General features: G+C 46.7%; 1 protein-coding gene and 1 pseudogene across 1 annotated transcript in view; one reads left to right on the forward strand and one right to left on the reverse strand.

The window, feature by feature from the left end:
• The window catches only part of LOC138498495 (zinc finger protein 850-like), a gene marked incomplete in the record, with an annotated part of 1,369,857 nt that overhangs the window by 1,026,571 nt on the left and 317,721 nt on the right, over positions 1–25,565 (reverse strand).
• The window catches only part of LOC138498494 (zinc finger protein 585A-like), a 76,309-nt pseudogene continuing 53,959 nt past the window's right edge, over positions 3,216–25,565 (forward strand).

Genomic DNA, 25,565 nt, shown 5'->3' on the forward strand with positions numbered 1-25,565 from the left:
AAACAGGTGGCAGTCAGGGAGGTAATCCCACCAATGGGAACCCTAACTCCCCTGATTATATAAGTCCCATGTACAAGGGCAATCGACCAATCTTGGGGTATGTATGGACTCCCCCAGCTCAAGGGGGGGGATCCAATCAGGTAAGTACTGCCCCGGGAAACTGCCCTCCTAACTTCCCCCAGGAGGGCAGTAATCCCCCAAATGCTGGGTTAAGTTTCTTCCCACAGTACTCGCAAAACCCCAACCTGCAGCACAACCCTCCTTTCGTTACCCGCTTTCAGGAAACCAGACAACCCAATCCGGGAGAGGGGAGGCCAAGGGTGGAGGGTTACCAAAATTTGCAATATCCAGGGTACTACGGCAGTAGGGATAGTTACCCTTCCCGTGATCCACCTAGATTTGTGATCAGAGATCCCTGTATTAGCCGGAACGGGTGTCCCAACTGAAGCGCCAGGTCCAGAACCTTATGAAGCAAAAGTCAGTACTGGGAAGCTTGTAATGAAAGGATGCTTGACTGTGTAGCTATTGTTCCTATTTAGGACAAGAGTGACCAGGGCAATTCCAGATTAAGCAGAGAAAAAACAAATGCACTATGTAGAGGCAATTTCAAAGCTTGTAGAGAGGCAATCGGTTGACAAACTACACACGTACTGACTATGGGCCTCATCACGAGTCTGGCGGTAACCCTTAAATGCAGCGGTAGCGCTATTACTGCCGCATTTAAGGGTCTGCCAGATCATGGCCTTGGCGGATTTCCCCCCCAGATCTGAGCTGGGGGGAAATCCGCAGCAAATTTGCCGATTTTCGGCGCTATTACCGCCGGCGGGAAATCCACTGGCGGTAATAGCGCGTATTTTCCCCATTGGGCCCAATGGGAAATGAGGAATTCCTGAATGGGCCCAATGGGGAATGGAAACTAACCGTTCCGCCAAACCTGTGATCCGGCGCTTATAGCGCCGGAGGGTTTGGCGTTAGGGCTAATAGCGCCGGCGGTAATAGCTCTGGCGTTATCGCCCACCTCGTGATGAAGCCCTATAAGGTGTTGTGTGAGTAAGCCACAGGTTAAATGTTACCAGACTTAAATGACACACCGTTTGCTAGTATAAATGCATACATGAGTTTCATTAGAAGCATCACAGACCTAATAGGTTCACTAAAAAAAGTTCACTATGTAGCAGCAATTTCAGAGCCTGTAGTGAGGCAATCGGTTGACAAACTGCACACGTATTGCCTGTAAAATGTTACGTGAGTAAGCCACAGGTTGAATATTGCCAGTCTTAAATGACACACCATTCACAGGCATAGATGCATACATGAGTTTCATTGGAAGCACCAAAACCTAATGGGTTTAACACAGCAAGTCCCTCTGCAACATATGTGCTGAGTGGAGAATGGTGAAGAGCGATGCACATTCAGTAAAGAGCAGGAAGGAAAAACCAATGCCGTACGCCCCCAAGCGCAGGCAGCAGAGTTAATTGCACTGAAAAGAAGTTGTACAGATTATGCATAAGCAATGCACATTTCCAACTCAAAAACAGAGAAAAACAAATGCGTAGCACGTTCAAATAAAAACAGGAAGCGCAGAATTTCATGTAGAAGTGTTAGAACTAGGCTCGGCTGCAAGTAGTGCTTTGAATTTCACAGCCACTGAACAGCGTGACTAATAGAGAGAAAAATAAACTTGACCGTTCCATTTTCAGTAGGAACGTCACAACAAAAGGGCTGAGTTTAAGTCCTTGAGCGTGATTGCCCAGACGAACTAGCACTCAAAAATTTAAAACCTACAGTGTTTATCAGGGCACGGACAAAAAAGAAAATTATCACAAAGCCTGTGCACCCCGCACACCCAAACAGCACACTTAGGTGCACTTTGGGTGCGCGTGCAAGGGCGCGCGTGCACAGAGTTGAAGTAGGGTTTCTGGGAGTGGGTGGGCAGAGCAGCAGGCGGCACTAAAATTAAAGAAGCAGTGGAGTTAGGGGTTGACGAAACAACAAAGTTCACGTAAGAGTGAACAAAGTAAGAATAAAGATTTACTTCAGAGCAACAAAGTCCATATGCTGCTGTTTATAGTCCATGTTACGGCAGCCTGAGAGTCTTCCTCTTAGGCATGCAGCGTGGAGCCAGGTCCAAAGCAGGCAAGAGAAAGCTAATCCAGCAGCGTGCCCAGCACAACAGCACACTTAGGTACACACGCATTTAACAATGGGTGAACATGCCCGGGCTTTGTCTAGCAGAAAAGTCAACAATAGAATAGAGAACCACATGTTGGAAACCATTTAGTGTGCAGAACATTCCTGCACGGATCTGAAATATGTTGGAGCAGCAGAACTATGTTTTGTGGTCTGTGGATATGTTTGTAGTCTTGGAAAAGTGGTGGGCGAGTTGAATGGGTGATTATGGGAGAGTGGAGTTGTATGTTTAAGGGTATAAGAAGATAAGTGAGGTGTGAGTGTTGAAGGGACATCAGAGCTCTGGAGGTATGCATTGGTACGTTGAGCCCTGGGCTGCAAGATGGTGGGTGTGTGTGATGGATGAGCATGTGGTTGAAGGATGGGCTGGTCATTAGCGCGCGTGCACTGCAATGTGAAGATATCATAAGGAGAACAGGCTCTGGGATTAACTAGCGAGAGGCTCTGGCATTGACTAGCGAGAGGTGCTGGCATTGACTAGCAAGTAAAGGCAGCAGAGCAGTAAAGAGCTGCAGGCTGTAACATGACCTGAGAGGCCCAGCAGGGGCAACACAGGATGCACAGGAGAAATAGTGCATGATGCATGCACGCACTGCAATATGAAGGAACTGGCTGAATAGCTGACACATGACTACCTTGTAATGTCGGTGCAGTTGCAGGTTTCTCGCCCTTGTTGTCCTTTTTTCTGCGCATGCGCTAGTGAATAGTGTCTCAGCGCTCTGCATGTTTAACACCTCTGCGCAGGACGCAGATCACGGAACATGTTCGGAAATGTCCGCATGTGCGTCTAATGGTCCTTTTGCTGCGCATACTTAGGTGATTCTCTCTCAGAGCGTGTTATTGCTGTCTGAGCGCTCGACATGTTTACACCCCCCCATAAGACTCCGATTCTTGAGCATGCGCAGTTTGTTCTAAGATGTACGCATCCCCGGCGCATCACGCGATTACTGCGCATGCTCTGTGAAGCTGTCTCTCAGCACTGCGCATGCTCTGAGGATCAGTTTGTCAGCACTGCGCATGTCTGTTCTTCGGGTTTGCGGCTCGGCTTTGCTGATGCAGATCTTTAGTGCGAGGTCCCGAGCGGTGGATGGGGTCCAGTTCGTTTTCCTGGGACCACAAATACTACGTTTTCAAATGTGAAATAATTACAGTGGTCAAACCGGGCAGGAAGTAAACAGTACGATGTTCCCTTACTTTTCGGGCTAACCCGTCATCCTTCCCTTGCGGTAGTGGATAGTTCCCATCCGAGAAACGGACCATAGCAACGGCCCGCCCACTATTCTCCACGTGACTTACTACGGTCGTGTCTGGTTCCCATTAGAGAAAGGGACCTTTGCAATGGCCTTCCTGCTCTTCTTCACGTGACCTCCACGTCATCATTGTGCTTTTCCAGGACCAATGCATGAAGCGCTTCCGGGGCAGAGGGTGGATCCGGCTAGGGGCATGGTGCCGAGTTCATGTTGCCGGCAGCAGGGGTGGAGTGCGCGTTTGCACGTCATCATACAGGAGCAGGGAGAGTTGCCGTCCGGAGCAGGCAGCGGATGCTGAGATTGATGCATTGCGGGGGCGGAACTTGCTACTAAGACTCTCAGCACCGAGAGCGGCTCCTGCAGCGGTGCAGATCTGGAGGAAGTAGTTAGGGGCTCAGGTGCGACGCGTTGGGGGGCCGATATGAGTGAGCAGGGAAATACTCTGGAGAAGGCGGCTGCGGATTGGGGGTGCAAGATGGCCTAAGGCCTGCGCCTGGGAGGGTGATGCATTGGGAGGCAAGGGTACCCTGGGGTCTGCAGGGGCTGCTGCACCTGGGAGAGGTGATGCATTGGGTAGTAAGGGTACCCTGGGGTCTGCAGGGGTTGATGCGCCTGGGAGAGGTAATGCATTGGGAGGCCAGGGTACCCTGGGGTCTGCAGGGGCTGGTGGTGGTGGGGGTGCAAGATGGCCTAAGGCCTGTGCCTGGGAGGGTGATGCATTGGTAGGCAAGGGTACCCTGGGCTCTGCAGGGGTTGCTGCGCCTGGGAGGCGTGATGCATTGGGAGGCAAGGGTACCCTGGGGTCTGCAGGGGCTGCTGCACCTGGGAGAGGTGTGATGCATTGGGTAGTAAGGGTACCCTGGGGTCTGCAGGGGTTGCTGCGCCTGGGAGGGATGATGCATTGGGTAGTAAGTTTACCCGGGGTATGCAGGGGTTGCTGCGCCTGGGAGGGATGATGCATTGGGTATTAAGTTTACCCTGGGTCTGCATGGGCTGCTGCACCTGTGAGGGTGATGCATTGGGAGGCAAGGGTACCTTGGGTTGGCAGGGGTTGCTGCTCCTGGGAGGGTGATGCATTGGGAGGCAAGGGTACCCTGGGTTCGGCAGGGGTTGCTGCTCCTGGGAGGGTGATGCATTGGGAGGCAAGGGTAACCTGGGGTCTGCAGGGGTTGGTGGTGGTGTATCTGACAAGGTGTCTCTTGGGACTGGAGGGGGGAGCCCAAGTGGGAAGAAAAGTGGCAAGGGTGATGGTGGGAAAGGGAAATTGGCTGCGGGTGGTGGTTGGTAGTCTCTAGCGGAGGGTTTGCTGGGAGCCGGTGTTGATGGTGGGAGGAGAAAGTGGGGGTTGCATGAGGATGTCAGTGGGGAGCTGCTTTGTAGTAGACCCCCCCCCCCCCATCCTCTGTGGATTGGAGGGCAGTGGGGGTTCTGGTGATGGACAGCAGTGTGTGTGTGTGGGTGGGTGTGAGGCTGTGGTTGAATCCATGGAGGCAGAGTTGGGGTGGCAGGTGGTCATAAAGTCGGCGAAGCCCGATCAGGATCTCAATGGAGTTGGCCCTTTTGTGATGTCAGAGTGGGTCTGGAAAGGGATTGGTGCTGTGCAGTCTGTCCAGGTAATCAGTGGGGGGCGTTTGTTGGTTAAGGGTGTGGGTGAGCCGACCAGGAACAAGGCATTGGATTTGGGATGTCTTGGGAGACATCCTGTTTCTGTGTCGGAACAGGGTGGTGCGGTGTGTAAGAGAGTGATTTATGGTGTACCTCTTTGTGTGCATGACAGGGACATTGTGAGTTTGTTGCAGGAGTTGAGGTGCCAGAGCATGTGTTTTTGGGGTTTCGGGTGAAGCCTTATGTCCCAGCCCCCCTTAGGTGCTATAAGTGGCGGGAGTATGGTCACGTGGCACGATCTCACAGGAAGAAGAGAAGGTGTGGTAAGTGTGGTGGTCCCCATGATATTAAGGATTGTGTCTCTGTATGCACACCAAAGTGTTGCAATTGTGGTAGGGATCATGTCGCTTCTTTTAGGGGGTGTGTTGCACATGTGGAGGCCTGTAAGGATGTGACTATCAGAATGGCGAATTTGTTGTGTTTTATTATCGTAACTGTTAATATGATGGCCGAGTGTCAGTCGATCGGACAGGTTACAAGCGGTGGTGAAGGCAGCAAAGATGTATTTAAGGAAGTACATAGGATGATGAGTGATGGTGTTTTTTTGCTCCCATGTCCCCCTCCCTTGTCGCGCTCTGAAACACTTGTGTACGAGTGCGATACTAATAAAATATCAATATTAAAGTGGACCATAGTTGCAAAATACAATTCATTCCTTTCGCGGCAGGCCTTTTGAATAGTACCCAATTGGGGGGGTGGGGAGGGTGGGAGTATGTTGATCAAATGTAATGCAAATTGTGTACAATTTAAAGGATATTTATTCAGCAACAATGTTAAAAACTACTAGTTGCACGGTGCAGCAACTCATCAAAGTGGAGCACTTGGACTGAAAAAACTCCCACACTAGCATTTAGTGTTTTTGCAAAGTTGTTGACTCGCAATGTAATAAAACCTGTTTCATTTCAATAGCAGTGATTTATTGATATTGGGTAGGAGTTACTTAACTGTGGGGTGTAGTTTCGGAGTGGCGCGCATGCCGAGCGCAGGGGGCGCATGGTAGTGTTTTGCCCTGGGCACCAACTGGACAAGTAACTGTCCTGGGTGGATGGGCTCCTTTTAATCTCCCAGGGACCTCAAATGCTATGTTTTTAAATGTGAGTAATGTCTTAAGGAATCATTGGGGAATCATTTGCTGTGGGTGAGAGACCAGCGACTATTCACTCCTCTTTTAGTGAGAAAGTGATCATCTGTTTTGGCCAGGTGTTATTTACGTTGTCTCTGCTTGTTCTTCATAAACCTCCAGTTAATCCTGTCTTCTGTGTATGTGATGGAGGGTGCATTCCTGGGCGGAGAGAGAACAGAAGCTCCTCTTTGCATGTTTCTATTATATATCGTTATAGGATGTCTGGCGTTTGTAGTATTTAATAACGTAATAATGTCTTCCATTTCTAGATCTAAACACAATATTGCATCATCCTACTCTGCAAAACGTAAGAAGCACAGGCACCAAAAGGTAAATAACTGCTGTAGTTTTTGTCTGCACATGTTGTTCTATGCTTCTGAGATAGCTGGTCTCCCACCCTGCGTTCCTGTACCCTTCATGTCTCCTTCGCTCCTGTCTTGTCTCCATTCCTGCCTCTTCCTGGAAATGGTGTCCAGATCCAGGTTTAGCATCCAGGTCTGTGGCTCAGTGGACTAGTGCATTCTCTGGTAGGATCCTTGGTTGTGTGATCTCATAATCACTAGTTTGAATCCTGCAGGTCCACCCAGCCCTTCATCCATCCAAGATGGACAGAATGAGCCACTGAGTTTTGTAACAATGAAAATCTGATTTTCAAGGAGGAAATGGCCTAGCCATCAATGCCGCAAACACTAGGAGCATGGTCTTTAGTGTTGGGGGGGAAAAGAAGAAACTGAAACCCCTAAGGTTAGAGGGTTGCATAGATTGCATCGACCACTATGATTATCTAGGCTTGAAGGTGGCGTTGTCCTGCTGTTGGGATCTGCACATGGCCACGGCAAGGGTCTCATTGGCTAAATACAGTGGGGCCCTCTAGAGGTTTTCGAGCAACTTTGGCAATGTTGCTATCCTACAAAGCCCAAGAAAGGCAGGCACGATCTACGGAGCGGAGCAGTGGGGGCATACAAACTGCTCACTACTAACCACAATTGAAAATAAATATCTCACAAACATGCTGGGTTTCCATTTGGCTACCCCAAATATACCGGTTTGGTTGGAAACGGGGATCCAAAGTCCACATTCCGACAGCGGCCAATTTATTACTGAGTTTGCTTGTGGTCAAATGTACTTTTAGTTAAGTATAGGGAGGACGTGAAAGATGTGTTTACACAGGCTCGGGTTGTGGCTCTGCCGGGGTTCGTACATATTAAGGTAGAAATGAGAGTACTGGGCTTGAGTGAGCTTTGGTGCATTCCCTCAGCTATGACTGGTGCAGCCCAGAGAGGTGAAATCAGCGACGGGGAAGAATTTTGAATGCAACTTTGTTTCTAAAGCCGAAGGTTCAACTGCCTTGCTGCGCTACTGTAATATGTAGCAGAATATGGGTTATGCAGGCCTTGCTGCGCTACTGTAATATGGAGCAGAATATGGGTTTTGCGGGCCTTGCTGCGCTGCTGTAATATGGAGCAGAATATGGGTTATGCGGGCCTTGCTGCGCTACTGTAATATGGAGCAGAATATGGGTTATGCAGGCCTTGCTGCGCTACTGTAATATGGAGCAAAATATGGGTTATGCGGGCCTTGCTGCGCTACTGTAATATGGAGCAGAATATGGGTTATGCAGGCCTTGCTGCGCTACTGTAATATGAAGCAGAATATGGGTTATGCAGGCCTTGCTGCGCTACTGTAATATGAAGCAGAATATGGGTTATGAAGTGTATCTGGGTTTTGTAAACGCCAACTATGAAAGATCATTGTATGCTACATTTTTAATAGGGCCTCAACCAATCACTAGCCTCTAATAAGTGGGACCATTCTGTTTTTTCGACTTGCCCCCCTGTGTGTTTGCATTTGTGATTTCTGCTCCAATTCTAGCCCCATGCCAGTAGTTTTCTCAACATGTTAATATCTTGTGTGGGCATTGAGACTGAGAAGGAAAAGACCATGTTGATTATATCTGGGGACAATTTACTGTACTAATGATCACCATTGCCAGAGGTGTTTTCCTCTGTGTGTTGTTTTTGATCTGCACTATTGGAGGTTCCATGCCTTGGTATGAGTGGGTATGCATACATCTAAAGAGTACTTCTTGAATTTTTGACATGATTCACTAAATGTTATAGTCACTATATGTCAGCCATCAAACACTCCACTGACATCCGCCTCCTTCTTGAAGACATTGACCTCGACATTCTCGCACTTACCGAAACATGGTTCAATGTCAGCTTAGTCACTGCTTTTGACTCTCTTCTCTCTGATGGCTACGAGATCCTTTCCAAGCCATGACGTACCTGTGCTGGCAGTGGGGTTGCCCCTTATCCCTGAGTGGGTTCCTTCCTCCCTCCTACCCACTCAGCTCTACTCTCCCTTTGAGAGCTTGGTTTGCAAGTTGGTCATCTCTCCCTCCTCCTCTGACCATTGCCATGGTCTACGGGCCCCCTGGTGCTACCACCCTGTCCCTCTCTGAATGGGCTGATTTCTGCTCCTCTCTCCTCTGAACCTCCTCTAAACTCCATTCTTGGGCGACTTCAACATCCCCTTGTACTCTGCTGTCACAGTATCCACTCTCTTCCTTGACCTCTTCACCTCGCTCTCCCTCTTTATTTTCCCTTCGGGTCCAAACCACACAGCAGGACACTCTTGACACCCTCATCCACTCTGATCTTTCCTTCTCTCCCGTGCCACTGATCACACCTCTTTCCTTGTCAGACCACTCTCTCCTCCCTTCTTACCTGGGTCCCCTCGGCCCTTTAACCGCACCTCCTCCAGCCCTGCCAATATCATTCACAAACATCTGTCCGATGAAACAAGTGTCAGGTGCTGTCTTCACATCCAACTTCATCCCCCTCTGCCCCCACCCAGACTCCACCTCTGACTCTGCTCTCAGCATCCTCCATCTGGCCATTACTAACACTCTGGACATTCTTGCCCCAGTCATGAGGATCCGCTTGAAACCTGCTTCCCAAGCGCAATACCTGGTATGACTCCGAACTTGTAGCCGTGAAACTCAAGTGCAGAGCTGCGGAACTGAAGTGGCAAACCTCGGGTTCACCCTCTGACAAACGTTCCTGCCGCCTGCTCCAAAAGGGCCCACATCCAGGCATGGGTATCTGGTGCATCCAACAACACGGCTGAACTCTTTAAAATCTGCAGGGAACTAGCCAAGCCTTCTGCAGTCTCCTCCTTCTCTCTTTCGTCCCAAGGCCCTCTGCAATGCACTGGTCACACACTTCACCACTAAAACTCTGGACATCCTGAGCACCCTTACTACCCTCTTCTCCAGCCTCTCTCACTCTCTCACTCTTGCTACTGGTAATTTCCCCTCCTCCCTTAAGCACTCCCTTGTGCACCCCCTCCTGAAAAAAAATGTCAGCATATCCCTACCTGTCCAGCCAACTACCACCCATTTCTGCCACCCCTTCCTTGGGATACTCCTGGAGAAGCTGGACTTCTCCTAACTTACCTCACATATTCAACCGTTGGCGGTCTCCACAACCATCAATCTGGATTCCGAGCAACCAGAGGCACGGAAACTGCTCTTCTTAAGACCTGTGAAGAGCTGCTCCCATCTCTGGACACACTCTCCTCTGCCTTTGACACAGTCAACCACTCCATCCTCATAAAACTGCTCCATGAAACCCTTCATATCTTGGAGCAGGCACTGGACTGGCTGACCTCCTTCCTAACTGATTGTTCGTCCAAGTTAATCTGGGCACCTTCTCTTCACCTATCATTCTCCACCTGTGGTGTCCCCCAGGGCTCCAATCTCTCCCCCCTGGCTTTTTAACATCTGCTGGCACTCCTCATTTCCTCCTTCTCCCCCAGATTCCAGTATTACACAGATGAGACACAATTCTTTTTCCAGCTTCCTGCTGACCCTCTTGCAGACTGCCTAGCTGCCACCCAGTCCTGGTGCACTTCCAACAATCTCTGCCTCAACGACAGCAAGACTGGCCATCCTTTATGGGCTCTCCCCCTTCTTCACCTGAAGCCGCAAACCTTGGAGTTATCTTTAACTCCTCTTTCCTTCCTCCCGCACATTCAGGACATTGCCAAGAAGTTCAACTTTCAACTCTTCCTTCTCACAGGAATTCTCCCATTTCTCACTTTCCCACAAAAGCTCAATGTTACCAAAGTTCTGGTTCTCTCTAGGCTAGACTACTGCAACAGCCTTCTCTTGAATCTACCCTCATCCTCTCTATGACCCCTGCAGCTAATCCAGAATAGGGCAGCAAGATTTATCCTTGGCCTCAAGCCCAGGGACCGCATCTCTCCTTCCCTAAAAACTCTTCACTGGCTATGAGTTGCTGCAAAGATCAAGTCCAAATCCCTTTGTATCATCCAATACAGATGTCTGGGGCCAGGCTATCTACAACTTGCTCTTACTAAATACTCACCCTCTAGACCTCTACATTCCTCTGGTACCAACTATCTGCGATCTGCATGTCAATCTTTTTGCTAAACAGAGGGCCGGAGGCAGATCTCTTTCCTCAGTTGGCTCCCTCTTATTTAATAGCCTCCCCCTTCTTCTTGAGCCGGATCTCCTCAAATTCCGGAAGCTCCTCAAGAATTTCCTTTTCACCTCCTCTGTCCCTTCTTCCCTCCTCTGCTAATCTCAGTCGCTGTGATTGGTGTTCGGGGCCCTGGCCTTCCACACCCAATCGCCTCTGCCACTGCCTGCACGCTGCACTTGCCTTGACATTAACAGCCTTCGCCACTGTAGGCCTGCACTTTTACACCTGCTGCTCACTCACAAGCACTTCAGCACTTACCCCCCTACCCCACTCTACCCCTCTCCTCTCTGCACTTGCACGCTCTGAATGCTCACAAGGCCTAGTAGGTTTGTCTTTATCCTCCAGTGTATTGTTTTCTATCCCATGTTCCCTCCCTGTTGCCCTGTGGGCGGTTAGAAACACAATGTACTTGTTGTACAAGCGCCTAACAAATGGACAATAAATAAAAAAATAAACCAATGTTGTGCAATAGGGTGTAATATTCATGAATGTTGAGATGCATTGTATTTTTATTATATTCTTTTTACAATTTTTATTGTATGTGGAGCCGTTCCCTGTTAAGTTAAGTAGACCCAGTGGCCTTTAATTTGAAGAATATGTTTTGTAGTGAGTCAAGAGTCTTTAAAGCCAACAGATGAGTATATTGTTCCAGTGAAGTGTGGGAGATTAGGAGTCCTTTCCCAATCTGATCACACTAGTACAGTGGTCTCCAAAGGTTTTCATACTTACCCCCCCTCCCTCACCCCCACTTTGAGTAAACCTATTGTTTCTGGCCCCCCCACCTACAATTTGGTCCCCCTGTCCCCTTTGGTGGGGCCTAAAGGATGTCCAGGGGGCCCATGCTCTTTACATTGTAAGCAGATGTTCTACTGCTTATATTTTCCATTAAAAGCAGTCACCTTAATCCTTTAAAAAAAAAGCATCTGGGGCCTTGGCTAGAACTACACCAATCTTGATTGGGCAAGGAAGAAGTAGGGTGACTATCTTGCACCCCTTAATCTCTGTTATGGGTGTGTGTGCGGTATAATTACTATGCAAGCTTGTCCCCCTTATTCCAATTAAGCTAAGAACCACCACTAGGGTTCCTAAATTCACTGGGATCCCTTAATTCGGTTGCAGAGGGTCCAGGTGTCGTGGATGCAGTGGTCACTTTCAGTCCCTGGATTGGGTCCCGCTAAGTGGCGGTTCCTAGGACTGATTAACAACATTCACCCACAAATGGGAGGGGATTGTCAGACAAGGGGATGTTACACTTCCGCTTTCTCTCTACCTCACCTTTGCTGATGTCCCCTACTGCTGGGCATACTGGCTACCTGGCCACCCACTGATATTACGGGTTCAGGCTCCTGCATGATCAGTGGCTCCTGAATGATAGGTTGCCCGTGCACTACCTCCAGGCTACCCAGCCACTTAAGGGACTGTATCTGCAACCCTACAGTCTCTTGACCATCTGCACATAAGAGCCACTTCCTGGCAGCATTTACTAGTTACTTGCGCTTCCTCCCCCCCCCCACCCCCCCTTGTCCCGCACCCTTCACCCTGCACTTGCACATTCTGAATGACACTAGGCCTAGTAAGATTGTTTTGTCCTCCCTTCCTTGGCTTTTCGTGCCTAGAAACACTTGTGTACAGGTGCGTTATAAATGACTTATCATATTAGAAAAGCCTGCTCTGCTAATCAATTATGTAAAACTAATTTATACTTTGCGGTTAGGAAAGAGGGTTATTATCAGATGAGAATCCTGTCCCAGTCCTGAGGACAAAATGGTAAAAAGAAGCCAGTTAACAAGAGAAGTGAAAATAATATATAAAAGGGCATTACCCAAACCAGATGGGGGAACACACACAGAGAGTGGAAACGAGTCCCCCTAGGAGGTAGGGAAAACACCATATGAACAGGGTAAATGAGGAGTGAGTTTTAGACCGTCAATTCATAACTAGGAAAGCCTGATAAGGGGTCAAGATACCTCAACTCGCGAAAGCCTGAAATTAGAGACTGGGAAGTGTCTACAAGGGACGACAAGAATGTGAGGAACCACTGCCAGAGAAAACATTCTAAATATAGGACCACAGAAAGCACAAAAACTAAGAACTGATCTCGGAGACTATTCAAGGAGACTATGTCAAGAAATATCTGTACCACAGAGAAAAGGTATAAATAAAGAGACTATCTGAAGAGAAGACCAGGCAAATATAAGAAACTCTCATGGCCTATTTAAATTCATTGGATATAGTGGTAGGGTCAGATAGTTAGTTTGGAAGGAGGACACGTTTACATTGGACTTCCTGACAACTGACTAGCACATTCCTTTAGATGGGTAGAGTGTTCCCTCTAGCAATAGGGAAAGATGAGCCTTTTATTTATAATTTCATTAAAGATATTGAATAATGCCCTCAGCGTTTCCGGCTCCTTCTTCCGACCCACCACACAACTCGGTAGTTATGGTTATGCTGGGTACCATATTTCACTATGTAGTGCCAATTAACCTTAAGTATAGCGCTAGCAACTCTGTAACTCTGTAATATAACCGGTGTATTTATAAAGCTCACGTTTACCCCCGTAGGGGCATCTTGGCGCTAATAGCAGTTGTTTATTGTTACCCAACTTAATGGTACTCCTATCAACCTCGGAAGGAAGAAGGGCTGAGGGAACCTGCCAGGATTCCAACCTGTGACCATGAGGTCAAACAAAGGCCCCTGTAGTGGATGCATTAGTCCACTGAGCCACAGACCTGGCTGTTCTGGTTACGTCGGGGAACCATATTTCCCTATGTAGTTTCATGTAACTGTAAGTAGAGCGGTAGCAAATTGGTAGTTCTCAATATGGTTTATTTGTAATGCGCCTATACACAAGTGTTTTGAGGTGCAATAAGGCTGGGGCGTGGGGTGGAAACAGGGGAGACGAAAAGTGGTCTTACTAGGCCATGTGACATTGACATCATGCAAGTACAGTAACCAGAAGTGCAGGAGGAGGGGCGAAGAGCTGGAACAGGGCAGTTGGGCCCGTGACGAGGACAGGGCCGGGGAAGAGAAGGGAAACAAAGCTAAGTGCAATTGAGAGGGAAAGAATGGTCATCCAGTCATGTGCAGGCGGAGGGGGGGGGGGCAGGGAGGGAGGTTGTGGTGGGTCCGGGGAGAACAAGTGCATGGGTGGACTGGACAAGGGGGCTGGTGCCCTGTAAGACTCTGAAGGAACCATGCCAGGCAGAGAGGTAAAATTGGCAGGGGAGAGGGAAGGAAGAGAGAAAAGGGAAGGTCTTGAGTCACTGTGGCAGGGGAGTAGGAGAGGGAGAGAAAAAGAAAAAGGAGGATCTTGAGAAGCTTCTGGAACTTAAGGAGATCCGGGTCACGAGGCCATTCCAGCGTAAGCCACCTGTGGAGGAGAGATCTTTCCCCTTACTCTCTGCTTGGCGAAACATCTGATCTGCGGAGAGTTGGAGCTCAGTGACCAAAGAGCTCTAGCAGGTAGGTATTTCGGGAGAGAGAGTTGGATGTAGTGGGGTCACAGGCCCCAGAAAGCCTTATGGAACATGCAGAGGGTCTTGAATTTAATTTAATCCTTGCAGAAACTGGGAGCCAGTGGAAGTGCTTGGGTTCGCGCAAGAAAAAATGGCTTTTTCCTGACCCCTCATGGCCATCCCTTTTCTCGCATCGTCCCCCGCCTCCCAGCAATGGCGACCATGACTAGTTAAGGGTGAGAGGCGTCCAAACGTGGGAAGGAGTGTCAAGGCTCCAGCAAGGAAAACTTGTGCCAAATTGTGCAAGTACCTTGCACATAATAGCAATACCTGATGATTTGAGTGCCTTCCATTTGAATTGACCGCCTGTTGTCTTTAACTTTCCATTTGATACCAATACCTGTAAAAAGAATGGTACTACCCAAAAGCAGTTGGCTTTTCTGTACTTCTCCCGATGCGGTTGGAACACCAAGAATGTCACCCTGCCCTTTTATAGCACGCCCTCCGTCACGTCTCGTGCAACAATCATCTTTGACTATTCAATAGTTGTACAACTGAACAAAACCTTAAAGGTTTAGCACCTTGTTAGCAAACTATGGATACCACTTTAATTATTGACTAGCTCTCTCCTCTAAGAAAAATAATTTATCTTTCCTTACCTATATTGAACAATCATTTTGTGAAAACCGACCATTTTATTTCCCTCTTATTACTAAAGGAGGGTGACCAGATGATTGCATGTTATCTGTACACCCCTTCTTAGATTTGGGTATTAGCTGGTGCTAGAAGCCAAATGTTTTGCCTTAGAATATCGATAAGAGGGAGATCCGATAGAAGTGAGGGACACACAGCTTGTCTGTGTTTGGCATTTTACTTACTCAATTGACTGCCTATTGCCAGGCCAATCTCTATGGCCATTCCCACTCCCTACCTACCCTTCCCACCCAAAACACATCCTTCTGAAGCCTATTTGAATTATCTCTGTCTAGCAGCAACATCAAACATTATGCTGTGTATATAGGGCCTGCCAGTGTTATTTTTATCTTAGATTGGCTCAATTGCAGCTGTAAAGGAACCTTTGGTGTAATAAAGATACCATCACTGAGTGTGCCTTCAGCTGCTCAATTTAGAAGCAATACGTCTCCTCGCATCTGTTCCTTGCATTGAAGTTTTGTTAGAAAAAGCACTGGCAAAGCCAACACTTTTGGCTTGTGTATAGGATAGACATTTCGCACACACTGACATTATATGGCCAGGTCTCGCACCATTTTCTAGCTGTTATCATCTTATTGCCAAGTACTAGGGTCTGGTAAATCCTGAGCCCTTGTCCATACAAAAGCCAAAACGAATGGTTTTGCCAATGCTTGTTTTTGTCCTGATGAAGGTCCCCTACTAGCCATAAGTCACTAAGCTCGAAGTGGATGGAAACGCAGCGTGTCGTCAGACAACCGATTAGATATAAATGTCACATTAAATATAACAATCTCATTAGTGTCTTCAAATTGTGTCCATTGATTTGCAGTGAAGTCTATTATTTGTATTTATAAGGGTATATAGCGCTTTAATCCAAAGCGCTTTACATTATTACAACAGGATTACAAAAAAGAATGAAATAGAAGCATATTTACAAACATGAAACAAACCAATGAAGCAATATGTAGAACAATTTACCTAGGTAGTAGAAAGGTGAAGGGAGGGGTGAAGGGAAGAGAAGAGGGAGTCAACATGGGGAATATAGATGAAGTTTCAAGGGGATAGGAGGAGGCATAAGAGGGAAAGGAGAGGGTGGGAAAGGTGGGTAGGAGGGAGAATAGGGATCCAAGAGAGAAGTGAAGGAGGTCAGGGCGGAGGATGGAGAAGAGATTTCAGGCAGGCACGGATTTAATCGTGCCAAGAGATTTCCAACTGTGTAGGCTAAACAGTTGGCACGATGATGCACACATGGGTTCCTGTGGTATTTGAATGATATGAAGTGTTGAGATTTTATTTACATTGTTTTGTTGTAAAATAAAATATGTAATTTTGTAATGGAGGTTTGCTGACATATTAGGCATTATTTGATTAGCCTTAAGTTTGTGTGTTTTTGAGAAAGTTAGGGTTGATCCAGCTCATCCTAGAGTGATGGATTAAGGGAGGCTTTCGGGCCCTCTCTATTAAAGAAAGATCATTGAATCATTCAGTAAAAATGCAGGTGTCTTGACTTTGTGTTTTACAAGTGGTTGGTGGACCTGTGGTGTCGAGGTACTGTGGGTTTTTCGGTTATAGGAAATATGTGTATTAATTATGTTGCGTTCTTCTAACATAAACACACAACGGTAATAGAGTGTAAGTAATAACCAGACTATTTGGGCTTACCTAATAATTAGCCAACTGAGAAAGATTTGCTTATAACAAATTTATGGAGTCCATTTGCATAGAATACATTAATTTGAGACCAACATTAATGTGATTTGCCTCACAGATGTCACCCCAGTTTGGTTTTTAGTTTCTCAAGTAACGTTGGTGCTCGCCAGTTATTGTATACTATGATAGCTTTGCATATACACCGTCTTAGACTATATGCTTGCCAAAATGGCATCTCATGTGAGCCTACACAGACTCCCAAACCTTCCAACACTACCGGCAGGGGAATGTCAGAAAGGCAAGTGGACATGGATCATCTGGTCTGGAGAGGAGTATGCCTCGTTCCTCATGCATACCCAATGCAGAGGACGAGGGCTGTGGAAGGCAACAGCACAATACAACACCTGTGAGGCCGAGGAGAGAATGAATGAGCAATCCATATCTAGGCTTTCCAGAGATCTCCCAACAACCCGTTGCTCAGGCTTCCTGCAGGTTTGCCCCTACCATGGTGGGATGGTCCATTGGGCAGACGTCCTGGGAAAAGGAAGCATTGACGATAATAGCCAGGCACTAGAGTACAGAGAGATGGGCATGGCTGAAGGCAGCAGCAAGGTGCGGTTTAATAGAACGAGCACTGGCAGGCAAAGTTATTCACAGTATCACAGCAGCCTGATGCAATATTAATGATGCAGGGAGAGAGAGTGCCTGGGCCATGTACAGCCTTTACTCCTGCTAGAATTACATTGCCAACTTGTGGTAGTGTTCAGGTGTAGGTTCCTGACTGCCCAGCTGAGAGCAGTTCACCAACTTGTGAAACAATGCAAGGATCTGGGAAAACCTGTGCATTACATTTCTGGTAGAGGAAGATGATAAAGATGTGTCTCGTGAATGAATCAATGGTCTTTGCTATGTTAGGAGGGTACTGGTCAAGGGCAGGACTCTGGCTCATTCTGCTTATTAGTAAAGAACCTGAATTATGAAGTTTTTAATTAGTTTTCACTAAGCGAGTTCAGAAGAACACATGTAGAGACTAGGATAGGGGTGTTGAGGTACAGCAGGGCATTCTACTTTTTATTGCAATCGCTTATTAAAGTATATTGTGGCCAGATAAATGGATCAACATTCGGGGAGCGCAGAAATTGGATTTAAAGGGGACTGAAGATTGATATGTGCCACACAAGGATATGGTTAGGCCAAGATTGTTAAATATTGTGGGCCTTGACAGCCTTAAAAAGAGGTGTTACTTCTGGAGGGTGGGTAAGCTTGCACAGCCTAAGGTGGTGGCTACACAGATGATGCACCTGACAACAGATGAGGGGGAGCTTGTCTTCTAAAGATTATCCACTCCGAGCATAGAGCACTCCCAAAAAATGACTTTGCGTCACCTCAAACTGGTGTTTGTCCCCCATACTGGAAAGCTCAAAGGTTCACACATATACTGTTGTGATGGCTACCTACACCAGACACACAATACCTACACTAGACCCACAATACCTACACTAGACCCACAATACCTACACTAGACCCACAATACCTACACTAGACCCACAATACCTACACCAGAGCCACAATACCTACACCAGAGCCACAATACCTACACCAGAGCCACAATACCTACACCAGAGCCACAATACCTACACCAGAGCCACAATACCTACACCAGAGCCACAATACCTACACCAGAGCCACAATACCTACACCAGAGCCACAATACCCACACCAGACCCACAAAACCCACACCAGACCCACAATACCCACACCAGACACACAATACCCACACCAGACACACAATACCAACACCAGACACACAATACCTACACCAGACACACAATACCTACACCAGACACACAATACCTACACCAGACACACAATACCTACACCAGACACACAATACCTACACCAGACACACATTACCTACACCAGACACACAATACCTACACTAGACCCACAATAAATGTAGGTCTGGCAGAGAAACAGGTGGACAGTTGGGGTGACTATGCATACTATTAACACATACATACATCTTATTCCAGGGTCGCTGCCATATGGGTTGCAAGAGATGCAGGCTTTAGAATTCTCGTCCCTTTCAGGTCATGGATCTGTGGGATTATGTTGAGCAGATTCCCCTGTAGTAGGTTGAGTAGAATTTCCACAGTAAATCAACAGGAATAATGTGTAGAATCACTAAATGGTGGCATCAATTTGTGGATAATGGCAGTGATGGGGCAACATCCCCATTGATTACCAGGAATGTGATGAAAGCAGTTCTTGGTCACAGCACAGAGGGTACAGGAGCATGCTGAGATTGAACCTAAGGTGCAAGGATCAGAATCCACAAAAAAGGGTCTGGGTCAGGTTAGGGGAGCCTGGTAAGTAACAGACTCAATTACACCCACTCCTTAACAGTAAAACAGAGTGTGTACCACCTCCTGAAAACGACACTGGTATTTCGAACAGGGAAACGGAAGTGGGATCCCTCTGGCCAATTAAATTTAGTACTTGGCAAGGGGGCATTTATATAAAAATTAGGTAGGCAAATGGGGTGATATTGTGGAGTTCAGAGTCTTTCATACACTTTCTATTCTTTTGGTCTTTGACACAAACTCCAAATCCATCCCTCATCTCCCGTTTATCTAGGTTTAAAGTCAATGGGCCTCATTACGAGTCCGGCGGTAACCGCGGTGGTAAAACCGCCTGGTTACCGCCGGACTTGTATTACCATTCCACCTCTGTGATTCCCGGAATTACCGGGGCATTACAACCCCAGTTTCCCGGGAATCACGGAGGCGTAATGGTGTTAATCCCCATTCCCATTAAGTCCTATGGAACTCAATGGGAATGGGGATCATGGAAACACCGGCAGGATCTCATAATGCTGCCGGTGTTTCCTCGTCCGCCTGCAGGCGGGTGGTGTTAAACCCACCAGGTCAGACTTGACGGGAACATCACCTCCAGCCTGCAGGAGTTGTGATCGCCCGGCATTGAAACAATGGTGGCGGCGGGTTTACCGCAACCGTTGTTTCCATACCGGGCGATTTGTAATGAGGCCCAATGTTTAGAATGTAGTGGCAGCATGGCCTGTGCCATTCTCACCATGGAAGAGATTGGCGCTTTCCTTTTTTAAATCACAATTCGGTCCTTGTTTCCTCGATAGTGCTGTTTGTTGGGTTATATTAATCATGTTTGGGCCAATACACAAGTTATAGTCATTACATAATGGACTGTTCCAGTCAAACAAGCGCCCGATTGGTGGCAAACGCTTGCCTTTTATCGTTTGTGTATGGAAATTGGGAGCTTCCATGTGCTAATTTAGCCATTTCTGAATAAATATATAAAATATGTATTTAAAATGTTTGTTCACCAAGCCTGTGTTTTTCCCTAGTGTTTTGGATGCAAAACATTTCTAAATAAAAATGAATCGTATTAGTCCTGCTGCATGTTACCTCTGTTCCACTAAATGTTCCCATTGGAGCACCACTTCTCTGCCCCCTATTAGGGTGCCTTTCCCCAATAGATGGCACTTCAAAGTGAAACAAGTTAGTACGGGAGGAGTTAACATCACTAGTACTGAGTAGAGTCTTGTTAAATATGCTGCCTGTGATTGTGAACGTATTGAAACTAATAGTGTGCTTCTCCTTTTATGTTAATAGGTGACTGCCCCAGAAATGCAAAAACAGTGATTGTTCGATTCTCTGGACTATCGCGGTGAAAAGCCTCATTGTTGGAATATGCAATTTCCAAGCATCTTAGAAGTGCGCAAATTTGGGGTCCAGTTACCTTTTCAGAGTATTTAGGAACTGGGCTGCGAAGCTTGTTGATACATGATGGCTTCCATCCATGCAACCACTTTGTGGTAACATCCAGTGACCAAGCGTGTTCATTCTGTAATTCCTGGGGGAGAGGAATATCTAGCATGAAAATGACAATGTGTTATGTGCAGTAAGGAAAGCATTTTTCATTTGAGCTCTGAATTTGGAAAAGCTTCATTGAAAAGGCTCCTCTTAAGAGAAGGGACCTGCCAAAATAAACTGGCAAGACACTTTACACGTGCACAAAATGTGGGAACAATTGCCATCTCAAGAACATACTTATTGCCCACATGAGGACATAGGTGAAAATCCTTATCAGTGCACTGAATTTGATAATGACGTCCATTTGCATGATACAGTTATCAGCCACCAGCAAAAGAATAAAGGTGAGAAACCTTATGAGTGCATTGAGTGTGGGAAAGGGTTTATTCAGAAGGGAGCTCTTAGTAGCCACCAGAGAACACATACAGGAGAGAAGCCTTATGGGTGCATTGAATGTGGGAAAGGGTTTGTTCAGAAGGGAGCTCTTAGTAGCCACCAGAGAACACATACAGGAGTGAAGCCTTATGGGTGCACTGAATGTGGGAAAGGGTTTTCTACAAAGGGAGTGCTTACTATCCACCATAGAACACATACAGGTGAGAAGCCTTATGAGTGCATTGAATGTGGGAAAGGGTTTGCTACAAAGGGAGTGCTTACTATCCACCAGAGAACACATACAGGTGAGAAGCCTTATGAGTGCACTGAATGTGGGAAAGGGTTTGCTATAAAGGGAGTGCTTACTATCCACCAGAGAACGCATACAGGTGAGAAGCCTTATGAGTGCATTGAATGTGGAAAAGGGTTTGCTTGGAAAGAACATCTCATTAATCACCAGAGAACACATACAGGTCAGAAACCTTATGAGTGCATTGAATGTGGGAAAGGGTTTGCTACAAAGCAAGAGCTTACTATCCACCAGAGAACACATACAGGTGAGAAGCCTTATGAGTGCATTGAATGTGGAAAAGGGTTTGCTCAGAAAGGACAACTTATTAGGCACCAGAGAACACATACAGGTGAGAAACCGTATGAGTGCACTGAATGTGGACATGGGTTTGCTCGGAAAAAACATCTTATTAATCACCAGATAACACATACAGGTGAGAAACCTTATGAGTGCACTGAATGTGGGAAAGGGTTTGCTACAAACAGAGACCTTACTATCCACCAGAGAACACATACAGGTGAGAAACCTTATGAGTGCATTGAATGTGGAAAACGGTTTACTCAGAAAGGAGCCCTTATTCGGCACCAGAAAACACATACAGGTGGGAAGCCTTATGAGTGCATTGAATGTGGAAAAGGATTTGCTACAAACAGACATCTTACTATCCACCGGAGCACACATACAGGTGTGAAACCTTATAAGTGCACTGAATGTGGGAAAGGTTTTGCTACAAAGCAAGAGCTTACTATCCACCAGAGCATGCATACAGGTGAGAAGCCTTATGAGTGCACTGAATGTGGACATTGGTTTGCTCGGAAAGAACATCTTATTAATCACCAGATAACACATACCGGTGAGAAACCTTAAGAATGCATTGAATGTGGGAAAGGGTTTGCTTGGAAGGGACATCTTATTAGCCACCAGAGAACACATGCAGGTAAAGAAAATGCATAAAAGCGTTGAGTGTGGGAACTGCTTTAGTCATGAGGTACGTCTTATTTACCAGCACTGAATCAAAAATTGTCAAATTTGTATACTCCCTTTTTGCAGTGATTCTTAATAGCCCCTCTTCAACTTTTCTCTTTCATGCAAATGCTTGGTAACTCTGCTGTGTAGTAGAATAGGGCCTCATTACGAGGTTGGCGGTAGCCGTCCCTGTATGGCATGCATGGCTACCGCCACCCGTGAATGGGCAATTACCGGCCCATTACGAGTTGAATGGGCCGGTAATTGCTCATTCGCGGGAGGCGGTGTTACCGCCCTCCCCATCCCCATTCTGCCCATAGGCAGAATAGGGCAGAATGGAGATGGGGAGCATGGATGCACCGTTCACACCGTACCGCCAAAGTTATAATGAGGCCCATAGTCTTGATTCTAAAATTAATAAATGGGTGTGTTTATAACTTATAACACTGTTCATGTGCTTACCAATAACTATTGACTATGAATGCAACTGGATATCTGGTCTCTGGCGTGCTCACGCTTAGTCATGAATGAGGAAAAAGGATCAGAGGTCATGGGGGCGTGGCTCCACTACTTACACTGGCCTCAATGTCTTTTCTGGTGTGATGCTCATAGAGGCTTTGGACGGACCAGACACATAGCCATGCCGAGCTCCTTGACGGCAGAAATGTTTCTAGAGAACAGCTGCACTGGGATATGAATATCATAGATGAGGAATCCGTGGCAGGAAGGAATCCATTAGAAATGCCTCTACTGGGAATTACATTTGTACACCCCCATAAAGTAATTTTACTTTCAACATCATTACATAGGGATTAAAACACTGCAAATTTAAATTATTTGGTGCCCTCCTGAATAATAAAAATGGAGAAGGCTATATTCTCACATGGCATTTAGATTAAGCTTGGCACAACACATGTGCAAAGACTGTTTTTCAAAGGGAAAACATGGATAATGGCATCCATAAAACTGGACTCTCCAATGTTACTCTAGAAGACAGTTTCCAAGAAATGCATGCCTCACCAGGAGTGCCAAATGCATGCCTCACCAGGAGTTCCATCCTCACTGAATGCTGCAGTGTTTCCACTTTTTGCAACATGTTCTGCAGTTTTCTTTTCTCCTCAGGATCCCCTCTAGTGTGTTACACTATTGCCTATCTCTGTTGGAGCATTTAGGATTAGTAGATGGTTCCCTAGCCTGGGATCGACATGTGGGGGTGTGATTACACAAGGGAGGGTGCATGCCCACTATTAAAGCACTAACTTAAAAAAAATTGGTTTGATGAGCAGGGCACAGAGAAGATGTCAAATTATGTGGACATGTATTTTAGAAAAGTGTCATTTTGTGAATAGAGTAGAAAGGGCAAATGTAATAGAAATATGCACTGTGTTGTGAGACAATAAAAGTCATGCAAATATGGAAATGAAATGGTGCCTTTCTGTCTGAAATGAGCATTTAGGGTTTAATGATATCACAGCTGTTCTCTAAATTCCAAGAAGAAATAGTGTTTATAAAATAAAGCTGGTTTTGGATAAACTGACATGTCTAATGTAAATGTCTCCCACCAGGATTCATATACTGAGTGAAATGCTGATGAAATGAATATTGAGCTTCAGCCAATATGTCACTGTGTTAACATTGAAAATAAATTGTTAGGAACTCCATTTGTGTTAAATCTTTTCCCTAACTTTTTTGTGTAAACTGCCTCCTGAAACGTAGGCAATTCATTTGTTTTAATTAGTGGGACCACCTCTATTCCAGATTGATGCTGGAATGTATTCTTTATTTTTGGATTTGTAGAGCGCGCTGCAGCCCACAGGCATTGAGGCGCTGTAACGACTTGTAAGAGAGCTTGCTTGAGGATTACAGGAGTGTGGCCCATGGAGAAATGCTTAATACAATTTGCTTGGTTACAGGCTAATAAGTTACTTTACAGAACAAACAGTAAATGAGGGACAGGAAGAACACAGAAGAATGCATAGCATGATGGGATGGGCCATTTAGAAAAATTGCCTGGTTTTGAAGCTGCATGAGAATCAATCATCTTGATTGGGCTGGGAGGGTGTTCCAAAATGTTGTGGCCATGGTTGGGAAACTGGAACCCCCAGCACGTACTCTACGTGTGGGAGGTGCAGTGATACGAGTGGCATAGGCAGACCTAGATGGTCCGGAGGAGGTCTGTTTGGTGATCCTGGGTGCTAAGTAGGGGGGCGACAGGCCATGAAGACATTTATGTGTGAGGGCCAGTGTTTTGAAGACAATCCTTTCCTTGACAGCTAGCCAGTGTACCTGCCTCCTGACCCCAGAAATGTGGTCCCTGCGTGAGCTGCCAGTTGCGGCCTTTAAGGCATTGTTCTGAGCTATTTGGAGTTTAGCCGATTCTTCTGGGATGTCCCAACAAAGAGGGCATTGCAATAGTCCAGCCTTGAACCAATGATGGCCCTTGCGATGGTGATGCAGTTCTGTTGGGAGAAGAAGGGCCTTATTGCATTGATCAGTTTAGAGTGATAGGCTGTGGAGGATGCAATGGCATTGACCTGCCTATCCATGGTAAGGCTAGGTTCGAGATACATGCCCACAGTCTTGATTTCTTGAGACACTGTGATGGGAATGTTGTCTTAAACTTTCTTGTCATTACCATGGAGGGAGTGGGTAGTAACAGAGGAGGTTGGGTAAGGGGTGGGAAAGAGGAGATCATGTAGGGAGCTGGTCGTGACTGAGGAGGTGGGGCAAGGGGGTGGGAAAGAGGAGATCATGTAGGGAGCTGGTCGTGACTGAGGAGATGGGGTTACGTGAAGGAGGTGGTAATGGTTTCAGTGGATGGGAGGGAAAGAGGGGATCATGTAGGGAGCTGGCCGTGACTGAGGAGGTGGGGTAACATGAAGGAGGTGATAATGGTTTCAGTGGAGAGATGGGAAAGAAGTGATCATGTAGGGAGCTGGTTGTGACTGGGAGGTGGGGTAAGCGGGTGGGAAATAGGTGATCATGTAGGGAGCTGGTCGTGACTGAGGAGGTGGGGTAAAGAGAAGGAGGTGGTAATGGTTTCAGTGGATGGGTGGGAAAGAGGTGAACATGGCGAGAGGTGGTAGTGAGGAAGGAGGTCGGGTAACGAGAAGGAGGTGGTGATGGGTTCAGTGGATGGGAGGGAAAGAGGTGAACATGGTGGGAGGTGGTAGTGATGGAAGAGGTGGGGTAAGGAGGAGGTGGTGCTTCAAATCTGCAGGGTGTGCCCTTCCACACCTTACCCTTCATCGGCATTACAGAAAAAATGGAGAAAATTAAGATAAGTGTTTACAAATCAATAGATTGATATAAATTGTGTAATCAATCCAGTGAATTAAACCCACATTCTACATTTCCTTTTTTTGTATAAACATTTGCTAGCATCACCTGCCACTTTTCTTACAACAAAAGCGATGGATGAACTTTCTTTTGCATAGAATTGTGCTAACTGAGGAGTATACTGCGACACAAGTTAGCATAGCTCTCAACCATTTGTGTTGCAAAGGCGGGTGAAATCACCCAATTTTGTTTTTGGTGGGTG

Source organism: Ambystoma mexicanum, chromosome 5q, assembly GCF_040938575.1.
Source record: "Ambystoma mexicanum isolate Mex_15411 chromosome 5q, UKY_AmexF1_1, whole genome shotgun sequence".
NCBI lineage: Eukaryota > Metazoa > Chordata > Amphibia > Caudata > Ambystomatidae > Ambystoma > Ambystoma mexicanum.